General features: G+C 35.9%; 1 protein-coding gene across 6 annotated transcripts in view; it reads left to right on the top strand.

The window, feature by feature from the left end:
- GAS2 (growth arrest specific 2) overlaps positions 1 to 20,579 on the top strand; it is a 180,297-nt gene that overhangs the window by 54,335 nt on the left and 105,383 nt on the right. The gene's annotated exons all lie outside the window — the stretch shown is intronic.

Below are 20,579 nucleotides of genomic sequence, written 5' to 3'. Positions count from 1 at the left end.
TTAAAAACTATGGGGCCTGGCTCCTTTACCTGAACATCCCGATTTAATCCATATGGAGAGGGACCTGGGGGCTGGGGTATCTAAACAACTCTGCAGGTGATTCTGACGTGCAGCAAAGTTTGGGAATCACTGAGTTCATTTTTCTGCATTTAGATGCAGATTAGATGATTTGTGAAAGATCACCCTGCTAGTAAATGATGGAGCAAGAACTTGGCATAGTGGTCCTCTTTCCAAGACAAGTGCTCTTTCATTTTGGTTCTCTGTGCATAGCTTAGACATGAAGAAATTGCTTATGAAAATACAAATTTAATGTTACAACTGTTAGGACACCTATTTTTCTCTGTGGCTTCCATTATAACGTAATTGGTCTCTACTTCTGTTCACTAATGAGAAAACATGATGCCTAGAAGGACAATGTGTATAGAAAATTTACTCTCAAATAACAGAGGAAAAAAAAGTATTGTGCCTAGACTTGTTTGAAAGCATAACCTTCGTGTTGGCTAGATCCTGCAACCTCTATTTGTATTATGTATTGTTGAGAAAAGAAAGCTCATTGTCTCCTTATTAAGATCGTGAACTCTTCCAATTAACAAAGTGTAAACAAGGTACAGTTTTCTGGTTTTATTTTGTAAACTTCTGCTTTTTAAAACAGAAACTAAGATCCCTTAATAGAATTATAAGACTGTCAAGGGTAAGATAGCCCCCAAAGCATTACTCTATTGCACAAAGGCTTTGATATTGAACAGATTTTGCTTGGGTTCTAGTTTTATTATTTATTGAGTGGGTGTGTCTGAGGCTTGGCTTCATTATCTGTAAAATAGGATTAAAAAGCATGTATCTGTGCCTCCCAGAGAGTATGACACAAAAAAACTTATGATAAACATTACCTCTCTTCCCCATTTGAGAGAGTTAAAAGATCCTGATGAGAATTTTAGATTTACTAGAGGAAATCAGAAGAAAAAGTATTTTGTGAAAGTTTAGAGTTAGCATGTAGCTGTTATATCCAAATATAAGTATATTTGCCCCAAATCTCCATAAAAATATGTAATATTAAGGATAGCTAGAGGTCGAGTTTGTTAGCTATTTCCTTTGAAACATTTATTTCAAATTATATTATTTTTATAATAAGACTATAAAACATAAAAAGAAACAAAGGAAAATTTTCTTTCAAAGTGAGTAAAACTGCAACAAGATTTTATTAAACAACTTTCTTGACCCTAAGTCATTTAAGTGAATAAAAGTGTATTAAATAAAAGTGAATCAAGTGTATTTTGATTATGATAAACATATTTTAGCATAAAAGCTCAATCGTCATAATTAAACAAGTGTAGATTTTTAAAAACCCATTATGACCTAACTTTCAGTGCTTAGAAAGTCAAATTTATTCTGAGTTAGAAGTTAACACAATTGCTTTTGCCTGAATTGCCTTCTATGCCCTTGGCAAAATTCATATATTTCACAACTTACTTCCAAAGCAGCTTAAATCAAAATAGCATGTGCTTTATTTTATGAAAAATGCAAAGACAGCTAGTTTTTCTTTTTTTGAGTTTTATGAGAAATTTTCCAAAAGATGAAAAGCCAAATGGCTAATATCTTCATAGCTATTGTTCATAAATATAATTTTGTCACAATTCATGGTTTTTCAATCCATCTTTGTCTATAAACAGAAATAGTTGTTATTTGAGATTCTACAGCATTTTGTTATTATTAAATCTAAATTTAAACTAGCATAGACTTACTAAAACCCAGGTAGTTGAGTTTAAATGGACTATTTCCCTTAGGAAAAAAGGGAGACTTTCAAATTGAAGGTTACAATATTAAGGTCACAATATTAAGTTTGCTTACATGTGTAAGTAATTATTTTCCACCTTGGCATTTTGAAATTTAAGAACAACTGTGGAAGAGATAATGAGCTGACCAATTACTTTGCTGAATTAGTGAAACTATTATGTTTAGGAAGATGTTAAAACAGAATTACTTAAAAAAATCAACAACAAATTTGATCCCATCTAAAGTCACGTTGTAGGAAGTCCTTTGTAATTTTTTTACAGCAGCTTAAATCTCATGTTCTTATTCTCATAGTAATATTTTTACTTTTCCTGATTGATGGTTAATTTGGGAATTTTACAGCTGTGTAAACACATTAGAGTGAGTAAGTTATGTCTGGTATGTGTGAAGCATGTCTGTGTTAAGAGTGATTTAAACACTATTAATATTTGCAAGTAAATTGAATAAATAGGTTAGACAGTTTACGTATTTAATATTTTAGTTATAAATGCATGACTCATAGCCTATTCTGACTTAATAAAATACCCTGAATGAAAATAAATTATATCCTATGATTCTTTCCAAGCATCAGTGGATCAATTTAAAAAATAGCCACTCTACGTTTTTAGCTGTGAGTAGTTAATCTTAGCCTTTGGGTTTTCTCATTTTGCATGGGAGCAATGCAGAGATTTCACAAAATTAGGCCATAGTTGGGTAGAAGCATTTGAGTCCAGTGGGCTGCAAGTGAATGTATAATTTGGTTTTGATTAGTTTAAATATACCATAATCTGATCAATTCATTATAAAAAATAAATTTTAATAATCCAAGAACTGAGGAACTTTAACAGCAAAAATCTGAACAGAATTAACTTTCCAATATCCTGCTGAGATTTGAAAACCAAAACAAGTGGTAAGTCCACGGTTAGGTTTTATGCCTTTTGACCCTTAATTGCCTGACTCAACTTGGCATCTCCAGTCAAAACAAAATAATCATTACATCTTACATGTAATCATTATATTACATATGAACTTTCATGTCCTGGTCTAAAGAGTTCAATTGCAGGAACACTTTGTTATTGTATATTTACTGTTTTTCTTCTCAGTCATAACTTGCTGATTTGTGTACACGATTCTCTGAACCACTGGGGCATTGACATGGTGCAAAAATACTCAAAAGATTCAACCTCTCTTTTTCTCCTAACATTCCTTTCTGTTTGTCTCATTTATCTTAAGAGACTCTACCCCAGACATCAGAGTTCCCCTAGGTTCAGAGCTTCCTTTGACTTCAAAGAGCCCTGGGTGGTTAGATCAGGTTTGAAGTACATGAAGGGAAAAAGAAAAAAAAAAAAAAGAAGTTCTGTTACTTGGTAAATGCTGCATTATGCTCCAAGGAAGGAACTGAGCTTTCAGTGTCTAAATGTGGAATCCAGCCCTTGTTTACGGCAAAGGGGAAAGAACATCCTAGTCAGATAGAATACCCAGAGTACATTTGCCCATCAAGAATACCTGAGATCGCAGTACCTGAGGATGTTGTATCATCCAGGAATTAAATACAACATAAATATTAGAGTTTTTCCCCTCAAAAATCAATAGCACATTTTGTTGAGAGAATATCTTATCAAGATTGAATTCAGAGAAATTGAGAAATTTGTGTGTATGGCTGATATCTCGGATAGAACAGGAAAATTTGGTAGAAGTGATAAAAGGTTTTTGAAAAGAAAATCTCAGCTGTGATTATTGTACAGGAATCTGTATCTAGCTATGCAACTAAAATAACTGAATATTTCTTAAGAAATCCATGATTTTGAAATGCCAATATATTGCCAGTATTAAACCAACAGTAAATCATGACAAGAAGAAGGAAATATAGGTAGAATGATATAGAAATAAATGATTTTTGATGGGCTATCTTGCTGCCTGGGTTTAAGAAGAAAAAAACAGGAAAGTCAGTAATAAAGTCAAATTCCTCAGAGCTAAAGGAAATAAATATAAATATTGTCAAATTTTGAATAAAGTCAATTATTTCCTATTATAAAAGTTAAATTCTCTTGTCCTTATTTCTCTGAGTCCCTGAACACTGGACAAAATTTTCATTTCTAGCTTAGGGATAACGAAATGTCTTGCTTAACGTTTTTATCTTTGTGAGTTTTTTTCTGTTCTGTGCCTTCTTACAGGGCACGCATGCTTAGTCGCTCAGTCATGTCTGACTCTCTGTGACGCTACAGACTCTAGCCTGCCAGGCTTCTCTATTTATAGGGTTTTCCAGGCAAAAAGTGATACACATGAATGGGGCTTATGTGCTATAGCATAAATGTTGGTGTGTAACATGAAATGATATGAAAACATTCCTGACTATTTTTTCACCCATTGTCAACTAGGCATAGGAGACTTGATGTGGATTTATATATGCAGACTGAGGAAGAAAAGTAGTGTGAAAAGGTGGATAGGATAGGAAGTGAATAATGTGCTAATGGAATTTACCTGGCTCTTCAGGCCTGATTGAACTAATCCCATAGGTGACACTTTTACTCCATGGTAGAGTATTGCTGAGTACAACTGAAAATAGGACCAAGTTGATTATCTGGCACTGAGTTCGTTATAAACCATTCAAGTTTCATTGGCGTTAGTATCCTAAAACTGAGATTCAACCTCCATCAGACAACCATAGCTAGCTAGGAACCCTTGAATGATGTCCTTTACAAACAAGGCAATTTCCCTACACTGTCTACTCTACTGGACTCAGAAACTTTTTTTTGTTGGCAAAACTCCCTTCCTGGATACTCATGGAATTTATCTTACACCTGATAGAATGAATATATTTTATGAAGTCATCTAGATTTCCTCCTATTTCTGCTCTTCAGGATCAAATCAGTAAAATATCATGAGAGTGGAAGAGTTGATATCTTGTGGGATGTTGAAATCCTCATGGTTCCTATAGGTTATGTCACAGAGCTGAAGCTGATGTGCAAGACAGTAAGTGCTCTGTTATTTTTGTCAAGTATATGTAAACTGCTTCTGGAGTTTTCTATTTGTCAGGATTAAGAAAATTACATTTTCCTTACCAATAGTTGCATGCCAAGTCCCAGAATATTTATTCTTACATTTCAGTGAAAAGACCACATCTGGGACAACTACATCTGGATAGTAGCATGAATTCCTGAAATTTTTTCAAAATTGTGATATCTTAATTGGTCCTTCTATCAAATATGAATTTATTCCCTGTCTCAGGGAATAAAAATTCTGAAAACTGCTAAGAATACCCATACCAAATACACATTCAGGAAAAAAAAAAAAAATTAACCACTGATGTGTTCATAGGCACAATAGTCATAGTGTAACATGGACTTAGGTCAGGTACCTGTCTATCTCCTGATCCCCACAAGGCATATCCGTCTCCCTAAAGCATAGTAAACAGTTGAGGTCACTTTGATTATTAGAAGGAAGCTTTACAGTAAAGGCTTGAGATCGGCATTCCTTTCATTCACTGGGATCTGGGTCATCAAATTGGCTCTTATCTGTTAGAGCACTGCACCATATTATGATATTTAGCTATTGTCTTGTTTTGTTCTTTATTTATTCCTTTATTCTACTCTAAGATCCTTGAAAACATGGTTTGTGTTTCATTCATATATGGGTCGATTATAATAACTGGCATATAGGTGCTCAGTTGACATGTTTTGGCTGAATAAATAAGTGAATGAATGAATCAATGGACTAATGCAGACATTTACTTATAGATCCAGATGTTATTATGAGATGATTTTTTAATTCTTAAGACTTCAATTCTTATCAAGTTGGGAATTCCTTCCTCTGCTGGTTTTGCTTGGCGAAAAAGTCTTTGACCTATTAATACAAAATCATAGGGAACAAAATTGACTTTCTAAGGAATGGACAAAGCAGGAGATTGGAGGATTTTAGGGTGGTGCAGTGGAAGAACAAGGACATTAAAAGCACTGACAAGAGATGGCCTGAGCAGACTAGTTAGTAAGGAATGGTGGAGGAGGTTGGTTCTTTAGTCAATTGTAGGTGTTATTTTATATTCACATGTCACATTTATTATTTGAGTTCAGAGTGTTAGCTACAACTAAAAATAATGATACAAGGAACATATTAAAATATCCAAATGTTTTATTCACTTTGAGAATTTTATTTCAATGCCTGTTTATGATGTTTGCCATAGTTCCTGAAAAATAAAATAAAGATGAGATGAGTGATAACCAATAGTTTTATGAGTTTGTTCACCATTGAGTATTAAGAGGAAGAATAATTGTAGGGCCTTTCATGTGACAGGTTCTCAAGAGATAGTTTTGACCTGAAATGAAGTATTGTTATAGCAATTAAGGATTGTGTTTTTCAATCACAGAAGAAGCCATAAAGATGAAATTGCCATGTTTGTTTCTTATTTTTCTTTACATCTTTTTCTCAATAACTGCCCCTCTAGTCCAATAAAACAGTTGGTGAGCGAAATGGCACTATAAGAACTATTGTTTCATCTCAGCCCTTAATTAGCTATCTACCAAAACACTGTTTAACAACCAAGGTAAAAGTAAAGTTTCTGTAAAACTGTAAGAGGGAATCAGAGAATTTCAGTGCTCAGGAATAATAAGCAATAAATATTGCTATTGGCTTTCCAAAATTGTGTTATTTTACCAATAGATAACTCAAAAAGAAAGATAAAAATGGTCATAAAGGGTAGCAAGTTCACATATTATCAGCCTTTAATAATATAGAATATTATAAACTATAAATATTTCATAATAATTGAGTCCTACTTATGTATGTCATTTTAAAATTTGATAATTGGTGAGTTTATGTTAGGAACAGGAGATAATATTATTCATTTGGATATTTATGTATATATGTGTTGTTGGTGAGAAAGAGTATGGCATAAAGATAGACCCAAGGAATTTACTCTCAAGGAATATAGTCTACTCCAGGGATTTACTGTCTGTTAGGGAGAATATAAAGGGCTTCCCAGGGGGCACTAGTGATAAACAACCCGCCTGCAAATGCAGGAAACATAAAGAGACGGGTTTGATCCCTGGGTCTGGAAGATCCCCTGGAGGAGGGTATGGCAACCCACTCCTATATCCTTGCCTGGGAAATCCCATGGACAGAGGAACCCAGCAGGCTGCAGTCCATGGTGCCGCACAGAGTCAGACGCTACTGAAGCGACCTAGCGTGCATGCAGGGAGAATATATGTATGTGGTAGTAGATAGATTTTCAGATCAAGTAAAATATAATTTATTATTGTTATGTTTACCTTCTTTCTTACTTACCTATACCAGTAGGTGCTGACCTTTTTGTATGAGCAAAAACAAGTCATTTACCCCTAAGTTCTAATGTTCCTTTTACATTGGAGTTTACATCTGATGAGCTTTTTATGCTAAGAGATGTTAGAGAGGATGTTTTTAGCCCCATTGTAAAACTCGACAGAATTCCCACAATCCAAAATGAGGGGGAGAAGAAGAAAGGCCAGGTAAATTTGCCAAGTTTCAGAGGTTACAAGTTTATGTGGATCTGCTGATAAAGGCCTTTCCTTCAAATCTTTTTGGAAAACTGTTTCAAAAGTTCCAAGTGTAGGATACTATTTAGTAGTGTGAATGAGGGTTGCATTAAAGATATGTGAAGCATAAGACAAAAAATAAAGCATGTTGAACTGAAATTCCGGAAAACGTGAAAAAAAATTAAAACAGATCCTGGATTAGAAGGAAGCTCATACACACACACACACACAAGCATAGACATCCACATTTTTTCATCTGCATCAGAGCACCAACAGAATGTTGCCCCCCGAGCATAAAAGCAAACCTGATCAAATATTTCCATGATGATATCATCTATTCCACTTACATGCTCACATCCTGCATTTTAACCACATTCAGGCACATGGGCAAGACGAAATTGTAAAAAATAGTGTAATTGGGGAACTATTTTCATGATATTTGATAGCACTCATTGTGGTCACTGCTGTTTCAAAGCACTGTGGATATAGAATATTGTGTCAAGAAAAGTCACTCGCACCATATGGAAAGAAGAAAATTAATTAATTTAAAATGAGCTGTTACTAAATGCTTTGGAGAAATTCAGGTCATTTAACAAATCAATAATGATTATGCATGCCATTTATTAATGGAGAGCATACCCAGATTTTATAATAAGAACATTTTTAAGTGGCTGAAAATCAGGGGAAAAGGGTTTCTTTTTAATTTAAACATGTCTGGAGATTGCTAGGTGATTTAACATATAAGTACTCACCATATTGATGTGTGTGTGGTCCAAGAGAGGTGGGCCCGGTACATTACAGGCTAATGGCATAATGTTCTTTCGATGAGGTAACTGAGTTTACAGTATATAGGGCTTTTCAAATGTATCTTAAGCTTTTAGCGGCTGACTACATGAATGCCTTCTGTTGTTTCACTTAGTAGTTTGAAAATGCATTACATATCATGCATGAAGCTGTCCAGTATGTATTCAGTGTTTATATTACTTTGCTAGTCATGTCTAATTTCACACCAGCATAGGCTGCTTGTCCAATGAATAGCTTGCTAGCCCCACTGCTCCATATAAGAAATAAGTAGCAATTTGTGTATACATTTATATATGTATAATTACATACATATAAACTAAATTGTCAATTACAAAAGAGGAACAATACTGCATTTTGTCCCATGTTGTCATATTTGCTTTATTGTGTATAAAGACTGAAAAGTAAATGTCTGACCTTTTTCCCTCAGATTAAATGAATTCCCTGTGATAGGATAATGAAGCAAGCATTTGTTAAATTCTTACTCTGGGCCAAATAAGCTTTTTACATGGATTAAATCATCAGATAGTTTAAAACTTAAGTTACATCATTTCAACTCGTCGCTCAAAATTCTCCAACGGCACACTGACATACGTGGAGTAAAAGCTGAAATATTGCTAACAGTCTGTAAGGCACTATGCGCTCCGTTTCCCAGCTCCCTATCTGGTATGATTCCCTGTGACTTTCCCCTCACCCAACTTTGCTGCAGGCGTGCGAGCTTCCTTGCTGTTCTCTGAACCCAACAAGCAGGTTCCACCCTCCACAGGGCCTTTGCACTTCCTTTTCTGTCTCCTTAGGGTTGTCCTCCTTCACACGTGTGTGTGACTCGCCCCTCACTCCCTTCACATCTCTGTTCAGATGTCATCTCTTGGCTGACACCTAACCACTCTATATAAAGTACCTTAAGGTTGAGCTTCTAGATTTTTCAACAAATAGTTATTGAATGGTAACTGTGTTCAAGATGTTCATAACTAAAAAGGAAAACAGTAAAGCATTACTGTCACCTCTCAACGGGTTACAGTCTAGTTATGAAAATAAAATATGAATGTATAAAAATGCAGATATCAATGGTAAGTACTCAATAAATCGCATGTGTCAATGGTTTTCAAACTTTGTTTCACCATAACATATATTGCATTGGTGAAACTTTATCAGTTGCTCAATAAACATCTATTAAACAACTAAAATATGCAGGACAAGGTAACTTGTGGAGTGGCAGGGAAGGGAGAATAACTTTAAGCTAATAATTAAGCCAGCAGTAAATTATAGCTTTGTTACCTCTAAGTATGGGGAAGTCCAAGTTATATGAGCAAGTAAGAAGACCTAACCTAGTCTTGTAGAAATATTTTTCTATTATTCTGTAACAGGAATGGGCATTAGGCAGAGAGGGAATAGTGAATGTTTCAAGTAAAGAAAATAGCACATATGAAAGCCCTTGAATATCAAAGAATAACTTTGAGGAACTAAAGGTAAATGAATGTATGGATACTATAACTTAATAGTAGAGCATCAAGAGATGAGACCAGAGCTAAGTTTTGCTGGATGTTGTCTTCTATTTTAAGAACAAAACTATACCATTTCACTGTTTTAAGCAGGAACATGATCACGTGTTTAAAAAGATAACATTAGCAGTGTGAAGAATGGATTAGAAGAGGTGAAAATGGGACTGAGGACCCACTTAGAAAGCTATTGACCGTTTAGCCTAGGATGGTAGCAGAAATACTGGAAAGAAGTAGATGGTTTTGAGCTATACTCTTGGTGGGCGTGGTAGGATTTGGTGATGAATTAGATAGAGTAGATAAGGGAGACTGGTTCAGGATTTCATAAAGAAAGAAATGGATGACAGTGTTTTATTTTACAATTGAAAAAGCTGGGGAAGAGTTGAGTTGAGGGAAGATCATGGGTTTCTACATACTGTGCAATATGCCCCCATTGGTACCCAGGAAGTGCTGTGGACTCTCTGCCATACAAATCCTTTAATTTCTGCTCAAGAAAAATATAAGCAAATGAGTAAGAGGGGGACTCTAGTATTAACCTTGAATATGCCTTAATTGCCATAGTCCTTAAAAGATATTCAGTTATAAACCATTAGATCAGTAGTTTTTTTTTTTTTTAATCACAAACATCTGTAGACTTAACTCTTAAATTGAAACACATCATTGTACACCAACATCTACTGATACAGATAGGAGATTCTATAGGAGTTCAGGTAACAAGTCAATTTGTCAGCGTGCTCAGGAAGTTTCTGTGGAAGCAGTGAAATTTGAATCTCCCAGACCTGATGTTAATAGACGGACAGAGAGAAAAGGCAAATACAAAGTAACTTTGTGGTTAATGAACCAAATATTGAAGTTGGAAAGATATAAGCATATTCTAGGAGTAGTGAACACTTGATTGATGTGAAGAGTTCATGAAGAGAATTTGGCACATGGACTGATTAAGCTGATGAACCGCAAAGCTACAAGGCTTAAGCATTTGAATCATTTGCAGACAGTGAGCTGGAGACTGAAAGCACTACATTTAGAAAAGTTGATATGATGATGATGTTCAGATTTTGTTAGAAGGATTGGGGTTAAAGATAGGAAGAATATTTTGTGAAGTTTCTGCCTTTGTTCATACATAAAATATTAGAGTGTTTAGAGTAAGAATGTCAATACTATATTGCACAGAGCAAGATATTTGAATACATGTTTATTAGAAAACGGCAGTGAGCTGGATTGATTATTTATTGGCCACAGTAAGAAGGGATGAGGGATGAATCAAAGCAAAACTATGCTTTTTGAGGTTTGAAAAACTACGATGATGTGGGGACAAAACTAACAGAAGGAAGTTCTGTTTGGGAGAGAAATATAATAATTTGATAGTTATCTTGGATGGCAAGATATATAAGTGGAAATGAGGAATATTTTTGAGACCATGTCTATATGTTTTAGTGATCATTAAAACCCCCAACAGTTCACTGAAGCCACAGGCTGAGTTTTATATCATTTTTTAAAAAGGTTCCCTTTGTTTCAGTTTTCTGACAAGCATATATTTATACCTTACTACATGTCAGGCATTTCAAGAACTTTTCATATAAACTCATACATCCATCATAGCAACCCTGTGATGTAGACACTATTATTAATGCCATTTAACATAAAGTGAAGTTGGTTTGCATACTTGAAGTTACATAAGTAGTAAATAAAGATTCCAGATTCAAATCCAGGCAGCCTAGCTCCAAAGTTTGTGCTTGTAACCATTCCATTCTGTTGCCTTTTGCTGGGCAAATGCTTTGGCTACACTCAGACTGGTATTTATCCAACAAATTTTCCATAAGCACTATTTGAGAGATGCTGAGGATAAGATGGTGAACAAAACCATACACTGTTCCCTTCCTCCTGGACTAAACCGTCTGGGGGGAGACAGTTGCTTATCAGTTAATCTCATATGGGGACATGGCAGCAAGAGCACTTGAACATTGTGGATTTTAAGAAATTATAAAGCAGAATTGAGGGGTGGTGTTTTGGAGTAAGTGATCCATCATCGGGGATTGGGAGGTAATTGGACAGAGATGTAGAAAGGGCAGAGAACAGTTCTGTGTAAGGGCTGTGTGGTTGCAGGGAGAGTGGGGAGGATGGGAAGGTGGGAGCAGAAGCTAGTGTGGCTGTGGAAGACTGAAGGACCATGGAAGCCACTCTGGAAGTGGAAGCCTAAGGAAGGCTATAGAAGCCACTGTGGAAGCTGCTTTTCCATAGTGTGGCTACGGAAGAGTAAAGGACCGTGGTCCTAAGGTCAGTAGGTGGAAGCCAAGCTAATACAAACCATGGAAGCCGTATTATAAGCAGCTCTCTGTCTTTATAAGTGGGCTTCCTTGGTGGCTCAGACAGTAAAGAATCTGCCTGCAATGCAGGAGACCTGGGTTCAGTCCCTGGATTGGGAAGATCCCCTGGAGAAGGAAATGGCAACCCATTCCAGTATTCTTGCCTGGAGAATTCCATGGAGAGAGGAGCCTTGCGGCTGCAGTCCATAGGATCGCAAAAAGTCCAAAATGACTAAGTGACTAACACTTCTTCTCATGAATGTAAAATCTCAAACTTTTCCTATGTATTTGTGGGCTTATTTTATTAATTACAGATGTGGTGATATAACTGTTTTTCAACTCTCATCAGGGTATTTCGTGTAAATAGACTAAAAGTAGACATGTATTTGAAAAAAATAACGTTAATTGGAGATAAACTATGGTCTAGGATTGGTATTAGGCATTTTCCAAAATATCTTGTTTAATTATCATAAGAAATTACAAATGATGAACTTGAAGTTCCAAAGGTTAAATAGATTAAACAAGCATTCTTGATCACCATCTTATTGCTGATGATTTGCAGCCTTAAAACTTTCCTCTTTGAATTATTAAAAGTTTAAATCCCAGTGTTCCAAATTTACTGAGCATCTGTGGAGATACCATTATGGGCATTTACAATGCCCCAACTCTGCAGTCCCATAAATTATTTTTAAAAAGTCTGCTCCAAGAGTCTTTAGAAATCAGCACTAAAATAAAGAATTTCCTGGAATCCATCTATAAGGCAATCTTTGGACTTTTGAAAATGCTTTTCTTTATTGGATATCACATGGATGGGTACTAAAAAGCAGTTTTCACCAAAATATTAGAACCCTGTGAACTTCAAATCTGCTGCCAATAGTCATAAATTATCATACCTTAGAATGTACAGAACATTGTTGGAAAGTTAAAATTTAAGATGCATTTTGAAAAAGTTTTCCTGTCTATTTCCTTAAGGTAATTTCTTGATTGTAGAAAGGACACAGAAAACTGACATGCACTCTCAAAAACATTTTCTGAAGTATCATCAATTTGTTTGAGTTTTTATAAGTAATACTTAACAACTACTGTTAATTTTGTTGAGACTCTGAGAGACTATCACACCTGACAGTCTAACACTCCTCTCTAAGAAATCTTTCATATTCACAGAATGTTTCTCTTCCTTCCGTTCAGACCTCACTCTTTCAGTCTGAATACTATAGCTGTGATTTAGAGGTGTTCCAAGATGGAAGTGGCAAAAGAAAAGTGACTGTTTTTCACTTCTGTGCAAAAAAAAAGTGAAAGTGTTGGTCGCTCAACTGTGTCTGACTCTTTGCGACTCCATGGACTATAACCCACCGGGCTCCTCTGTCCATAGAATTCTCCAGATAAAAATACTGGAGTGGGGTATCCATTCCCTTCCCCGGGGGGTTCATCCTGACCCAGAGATAGAACCCAAGTCTCCTGCATTGCAGGCAGATCTGTTATGGTCTGAGCCATCAGGGAAGCCCAGACTTCTGTAGAATTGTCTAAAAAACCTTTTTTTATTCCTTCCTTCCACTTTGACAACAAAAGACCTAGTTAATTTTCCAAAGTGTGCATATAACTGATTTAGTACTGCTTAATTTAAAATGGTATTTATTTCTTTATTTTTAAATTATTCCCCACTATGAACATGGAGATTTTAAACTGGAAACCACATATATTTGCCTATAGATCTGATTGTTTAAATCTGGAGTATTTTCATATTAAACTATCCAGATTTCCAAATTATTCTGAAAAAATTGGAAGATCTAACAAGAAATTGTGACTGCATTTCTTTGTGGAAGCAATGACTTAGAACTAAATAAATATGGTTGCTCCTCCTGGACATAGCATGAGCTCTTCAGTTTTCCACAGTCTCCACCACTTCTTATAGTCTCTTAGAGCTAGTCACTTCATTCTGTTATTTAATCTGCCTGACTTCTGGGTATTTGAGTTTATAACTTGCAGTTGAGAGTGAAAAAGTTGGCTTAAAGCTCAACATTCAGAAAATGAAGATCATGGCATCTGGTCCCATCATTTCATGGGAAATAGGTGGGGAAACAGTGGAAACAGTGTCAGAATTTATTTTTCTGGGCTCCAAAATCACTGCAGATGGTGATTGCAGCCATGAAATTAAAAGACGCTTACTCCTTGGAAGGAAAGTTGTGACCACCCTAGATAGCATATTGAAAAGCAGAGACATTACTTTGCCAACAAGGTCCGTCTAGTCAAGGCTATGGTTTTTCCAGTGGTCATGTATGGATGTGAGAGTTGGACTGTGAAGAAAGCTGAGTGCCGAAGAATTGATGCTTTTGAACTGTGGTGTTGGAGAAGACTCTTGAGAGTCCCTTGGACTGCAAGGAGATCCAACCAGTCCATTATAAAGGAGATCAGTCCTGGGTGTTCGTTGGAAGGAATGATGCTAAAGCTGAAACTCCAGTACTTTGGCCACCTCATGCTAGAAGTTGAGTCATTGGAAAAGACCCTTATGCTGGTAGGGATTGGGGGCAGGAGGAGAAGGGGATGACAGAGGATGAGATGGCTGGATGGCATCACCGACTCAATGGACATGAGTCTGAGTGAACTCCGGGATTTGGTGATGGACAGGGAGGCCTGGTGTGCTGCAATTCATGGGGTTGCAAAGAGTTGGACACGACTGAGTGACTGAACTGAACTGAACTGAACTGAAATTACAATATTAGCAATTCTTGTTAGACATAAAATACCCTTGTGATCCTGGGCTAATTTACTTTTCTGGTCTCATTTTCTCCTCCACATGCATTCTATACTCATCATAACACCCATGTCTCTGTCAGATTTTCACTTTATGGAATGCATTGCTCTTCATTTTTTAGGTTTGGTGAGAACTTAAATCCTTCAATTTTGTAAAATTTTGCTTCTTTGTGAGGCTTTTTTATAATGATGTCTGATCAACCTCTCCCCAAAGTTAAAGACACATCCTAACATTTTCCAAAGAACCAAATTTAAGCTTCTGTTCAAATACTTAAACTTCTGTTGTATTTCTTACCATATAATACCGTGGTTTTAAGTCCGTTCTCAAAGAAACTGAGAGTCTCCAGAAATGAACCTTGGCCTTGTCTGCCTCCAGTACCTAATGTTAGAACTGGAGTAGAGTTGTGACTTAATAATGATTGGTTGAATTGAAGCAGATTAAATTTCTATTTAAAATTTTTAGAGAGCCTCACCAATTAACCGAATTTTCAAGTGTAGGACTAGATTTCAGGAATTTTTAAGCTAATCTCTGTCTACTCATATGTAAGCCATTAGTTGGGAGAACAGAAGCTTTTTATAGTAACATGGCATTTAGATAATGATTCCCATGTGGATGTATATGTAAAATTAGGCACCATGCAAATAAAAATGGAAAGAATCCATTTCTTGTTGAATTTCTTATATTTTCTCCACTGTAAAGCATCTGGTGCTTCTTAAATAACTGTCAATTAATAATAAATTTTTCATAGAATTTAATTTTTGGAATAGTTTTAGGTTCATAGCAAAATTGAGCAAAAAGTATAGAAGAACGGTACATTTGTTATAATCAATGAATCCACATTGATGTGTCATTGTCCGTCACCCAAAGTCCATTGTGAACCCATTTAGGGTTCACTCTCGGTATTGTACATTCTATGGGGTCTGACAAATGTATAATGACATATACATGCCATTATAGTCTCATTCATAATAGTTTCACGGCCCTAAAAACCCAGTGTGATGAATCTCACGATGAATCACTTGATCCTACCTCCCTCCTCTTAAACCCCTAATTATTTCACGTCTCTATAGTGAAAGTCTCTCAATCTTGCCTGACTCTTTGCAACCTCATGGACTGTACAACCCATGGAATTCTCTAGGCCAGAATACTGGAGTGGGTAACCTATCCCTTCTCCAGCGGATCTTCCTAACCCAGGAATCGAACCAGGGTCTCCTGTATTGCAGGAGGATTCTTTACAAACTGAGCTATCAGGGAAACCCGATGGTAACAAAGATAAAACTGTCTCTATAGTTTTACCTTTTTCAGAATGTCATATAGTTGGAATTATACAATATGAAATCTTTTTAGATTGGCTTCTTTTACTTAGTAATATACATTTAAGGTTCTACTGTGTCTTTTCATAGATCTTTTTTTTTTTTTAAGCACTGACTATTATTCCATTTTCTACATATGTAGCAATTTATTTCTCCACCTACTGAGGATATCTTGATTGCTTCCAAGTTTTGGCAATTATGAATAAAGCTGCTGTAAATATATATGTGCAGGTTATAGTGTGGACATAAGTTTTCAATTAATTAACATCTTAACATTTTATTGTCCATCTCATCTTTTAAACCTGAATTTTGAGCACTAGACCTTCATTTCCAGTATCATTTTATTTTATACCAGCAATAATTTCAAATAATTCAAGATACTTAACATCTTTTTCTAGCTTTTAATTTAAATAATTTCTTTATGATTTTACAGGGTGTATCAGGGGTACTTTACAGGGTGTACCAGCTGGCTCAGATGGTAACAAATCCACTTGCAATGCAGGAGATCTGGGCTCAGTCTCTAGTCTGGGAAGATCCCCTGGAGAAGGGAATGGCAACCCACTCCAGTATTCTTGCCTGGAGAATCCCGTTAGACAGAGGAGCCTGGTGGGCTACAGTCCATGGGGTCGCAAAGAGCTAGAAATGATTGAGTGACTAACAGTTTCACTTTCACCAGAATTTTACTGAGAAACCTTGTTTAATTATATTTTTTAATTTATGTAAATATTCTTATATTGTTACAGCATGAAATTTACACCGAATTTTGCTGTGGAACCTATTCTCTAGAGTGTAATGTATCTTGGAGAGAGAAAGGATAGGAAAGATTGATTTTGAATTCAATGCCATTAAGTTCAGTTGCTATTGTCCTAAATCATAGCTCACTCTGTCTGAGGCATGAAGTCTATTGAGGAGTCCCCAGACGAAGTTGACAGTACTAGAAACAATTTTTCCCATTTTTAATTTCAGTAATTTGGTCTTGAAGAATATATTTTCATCCTTTCTAAAGCCACTGGGTAGTTATGTTCATATACCTTGGTACTGTGAATGTTCAATGAAATAATTTTATTGAGAGTTTTTTTTTTTTTTTCAATAAAATATATGGTAAAACTAAAAGGAGCAAAGGGATACAGTGGAAACTTTGATTCCATCATGGAAAGAGTGACTTTATTGCCTGCATATTTGAAAGTACATTCTATATACCCTTTGGAAAAGGAAAGATATTAGTTCTTGGCAATTACCATTTCTTTTTTTATATATCTCTTCTGTTTTATATCTGAAATGTCTACTTGATGTAATCAAGGGGAATATTTTGTCTCAAACTTTTGTGAAAAATGGATTATTTAAACTACTAGTAAAGTTAAAAAAATAAACTACTAGTATTAAATTTTCAGTTCACTGCCTATGGAGAACTACAGATACCATTCTCTCCATTTTTTCTAGGTTTAATAGGTGAAAGAAAATACATAATTCTTTATTTTAATGCTACCTGGCTAAAACCTTGGGAAATAAATCAAGTGCTGAAATATATTAAATTCCAGGCAATAGTGAGCTTTCATGGAACAGTTAGAAGTGTGTGGGTATAAGAGGCTGAATGGTTTGATTTCAACTATGTATGAGCTCAGTTTTTCCATCTTGGAAAATGGAGATACTATTATATACCTAATTCATGGCATTACTTTTTGAGAATTAAAAAGGATTACATTATGAGAAATTACATGTAATTCTCATTACATTATGAGAATTTCATGATCTGTATGAAAGTATAGGTTTTGTGTGCCTGGAGCATGGAGGCACTCACAATGCTAGTTTGTTCCTTCCCCACCTACCACGTGTTTCAGAAAACAACAGTCAGGACTGCTTATGTGTGAAGCACTGTATCTGGCTCTGTGGCAGTAAAATGATGAAAAATATCCTGGTTCTGTAGGTGTAAATTATAAGTATTCTAAATATAGTTATCACTATTGCCCTTCTGAAGCTGTAACACCCACAGGGTGGTAACTAGGGCAGCACATGTTGTACTATGTAGCACCTAAGTCCACTCTTTCCAAATGAGAAACATGGTTGTGTATCTCAGTAACTGTATCCAGGGGAGCTACTGGATTTGAGGGGGCTTGAAATAAACGGGGACAATATTAGTTAGAGGGAAAGTAGTCAAGTGGTCAAATATTGGACTTTCTAAGCCTCCAAATAATGCCTTTATTTTCCGTATTATGAATTCCCTAATATGATAGCCACAAGCCACATGTGGCTATTTAAGTGTAAATTGATTAAAAAGAAATAAAATTTAGAAATTCGTCACAATCACCACAGCTCAAGTGCTCAATGGCCACATGCCACTAGTAATTACTAGTGATTATTACAATGGGTAGCACAGGTATAGAACATTTCTACCAATATTATCACAGAAAGTTCTCCTGGAAAACTATTTAAAAGATGAAATTCAAGTTTAGGGGAATGATACAAATAAATCGTTTGCCAATCTTTTCCTGAGTTCTTATACCTACAGTAGAAAAAAATCAAATGCTTTTAAGAAAATACAAGGGAAGGAAGTCATAGGCAATTCAATATATTTTTTCGTGCATTGATGGCAATGATAATAACCTTTATTGAACACATATTCCTTCAATTCAGTTCAGTTCAGTTCAGTCACTCAGTCGTGTCCGACTCTCTGCGACCCCATGAATCGCAGCACGCCAGGCCTCCCTGTCCATCACCAACTCCCAGAGTCCACTCAAACTCATGTGCATCGAGTCAGTGATGCCATCCAGCCATCTCATCCTCTGTCGTTCCGTTCTCCTCCTGCCCCCAATGCCTCCCAGCATCAGGGTCTTTTCCAATGAGTCAACTCTTTGCATGAGGTGGCCAAAGTATTGGAGTTTCAGACTCAGCATCAGTCCTTCCAATGAACACCCAGGACTGGTCTCTTTTAGGATGGACTGGTTGGAACTCCTTGCAGTCCAAGGGACTCGCAAGAGTCTTCTCCAGCACCACACAGACCACAGCCTTGTCTAACTCATTCCTTCACTTGAATTATATTATTTAATTTGCACTCACACGCACGTAGTCAATGAGATGCACTTTTTTCCCCTATACATGTTGAATAGAAGAGGAGACTGAGGAACAGAAACATTAAGTAATCTTTCAAAAACTATTGTAGCGAGAAAGTGACACAACTGGGTTTGAACTCAGGTAATTGGACTCCCAGTCCCTAGAAGGTGATTCACTTAAGAGGTAATGGATTGAATTAAAAGACTTTAGAAGTGAATTTAATCAGAAAATATTGATAAAACGTAAAAGTCACTCAAAATCTTACTACATATTTTGGAATTATGTAAGATGTAAATGATCCTCTATGCATCAATCACCTTCCTCAAAGGTAATAACTATTAATTTGATGGATATCCTACTTGAATATTCCATAAATTAATGTTATATAAATAAACACAGTGTTCATATTTATAATCCAACATATTTATATGCAATTTAACTGCATATATGGCCATCTACACTGTGTATGTGGAGAAGGCAATGGCACCCCACTCCAGTACTCTTGCCTGGAAAATCCCATGGATGGAGGAGCCTGGTAGGCTGCAGTCCATGGGGTCGCTAGGAGTCGGACACGACTGAGCGACTTCACTTTTACTTTTCACTTTCACGCATTGGAGAAGGAAATGGCAACCCACTCCAGTGTTCTTTTTTTTTTTTAATTTTATTTTATTTTTAAACTTTACAAATTTTATTAGTTTTGCCAAATATCAAAATGAATCCTGTACAGGTATACACTCCAGTGTTCTTGCCTGGAGAATCCCAGGGACAGAGGAGCCTGGTGGGCTGCCGTCTATGGGGTCGCACAGAGTCGGACACGACTAAAGCGACTTAGCAGCAGCAGCAGCAACACTGTGTATGTGTGTGTATACACACACATCATAAAATGAAATTGTGGTGTACATATGTGTTTGTATATTATCTGCCTAAGAGTATGTACTGAGCGTCTTATGGTTCAACAGATATACATTTATCTTATTTTTTAAAAATTATTGCACAGAGGTCCATTCTATTGTATTATGTATTGTGTTATGTATTGTATTATGTACTATTCAACCATCACTTTCTTGACACATTCATGTCTATTTTTTCTATTCAGTCAGCATTGCAAACAAATATACTTGTTCATATATTTTAAACACTCTTATATTTGCAAGATATAGTACAAAATATAAAATACTATTATATTTGTAAGATATAGTCTTAGGAGTAAATTGCTAGATTTAAGGATGTATGTATTTTAGTTTTAATAAATATTGACTAATTGATGTTCATGAATATTTTATAAAGGTGATATTATACTATGCTATTTTTTATTGCTTTTACAATTCATGTAGGAAAACATTTCTTTGAAAGCCACTACTTAACCAAATTGGTTAAGGGGTATTATTATATGTGGGCTTCCCAGGTAGCTTAGTGGTAAAGAATCTGCTAGTCAATGTAGGAGATACAAGAGAGGCGGGTTCAATCCCTGGGTCGAGAAGTCATTTCCTGAAGTAGGCTCCAGTATTCTTGCCTGGAAAATCCCATGGACAGAGGAGCCTGGAGGGCTACAGTCCATGGGGTTGCAAAGAGTCAGACACAACTGAGCA

This window comes from Bos javanicus, chromosome 29 (assembly GCF_032452875.1).
Source record: "Bos javanicus breed banteng chromosome 29, ARS-OSU_banteng_1.0, whole genome shotgun sequence".
NCBI lineage: Eukaryota > Metazoa > Chordata > Mammalia > Artiodactyla > Bovidae > Bos > Bos javanicus.
The sequence above is the reverse complement of the archived record's forward strand: the minus strand, read 5'-3'. Positions and strand labels throughout refer to the sequence as shown.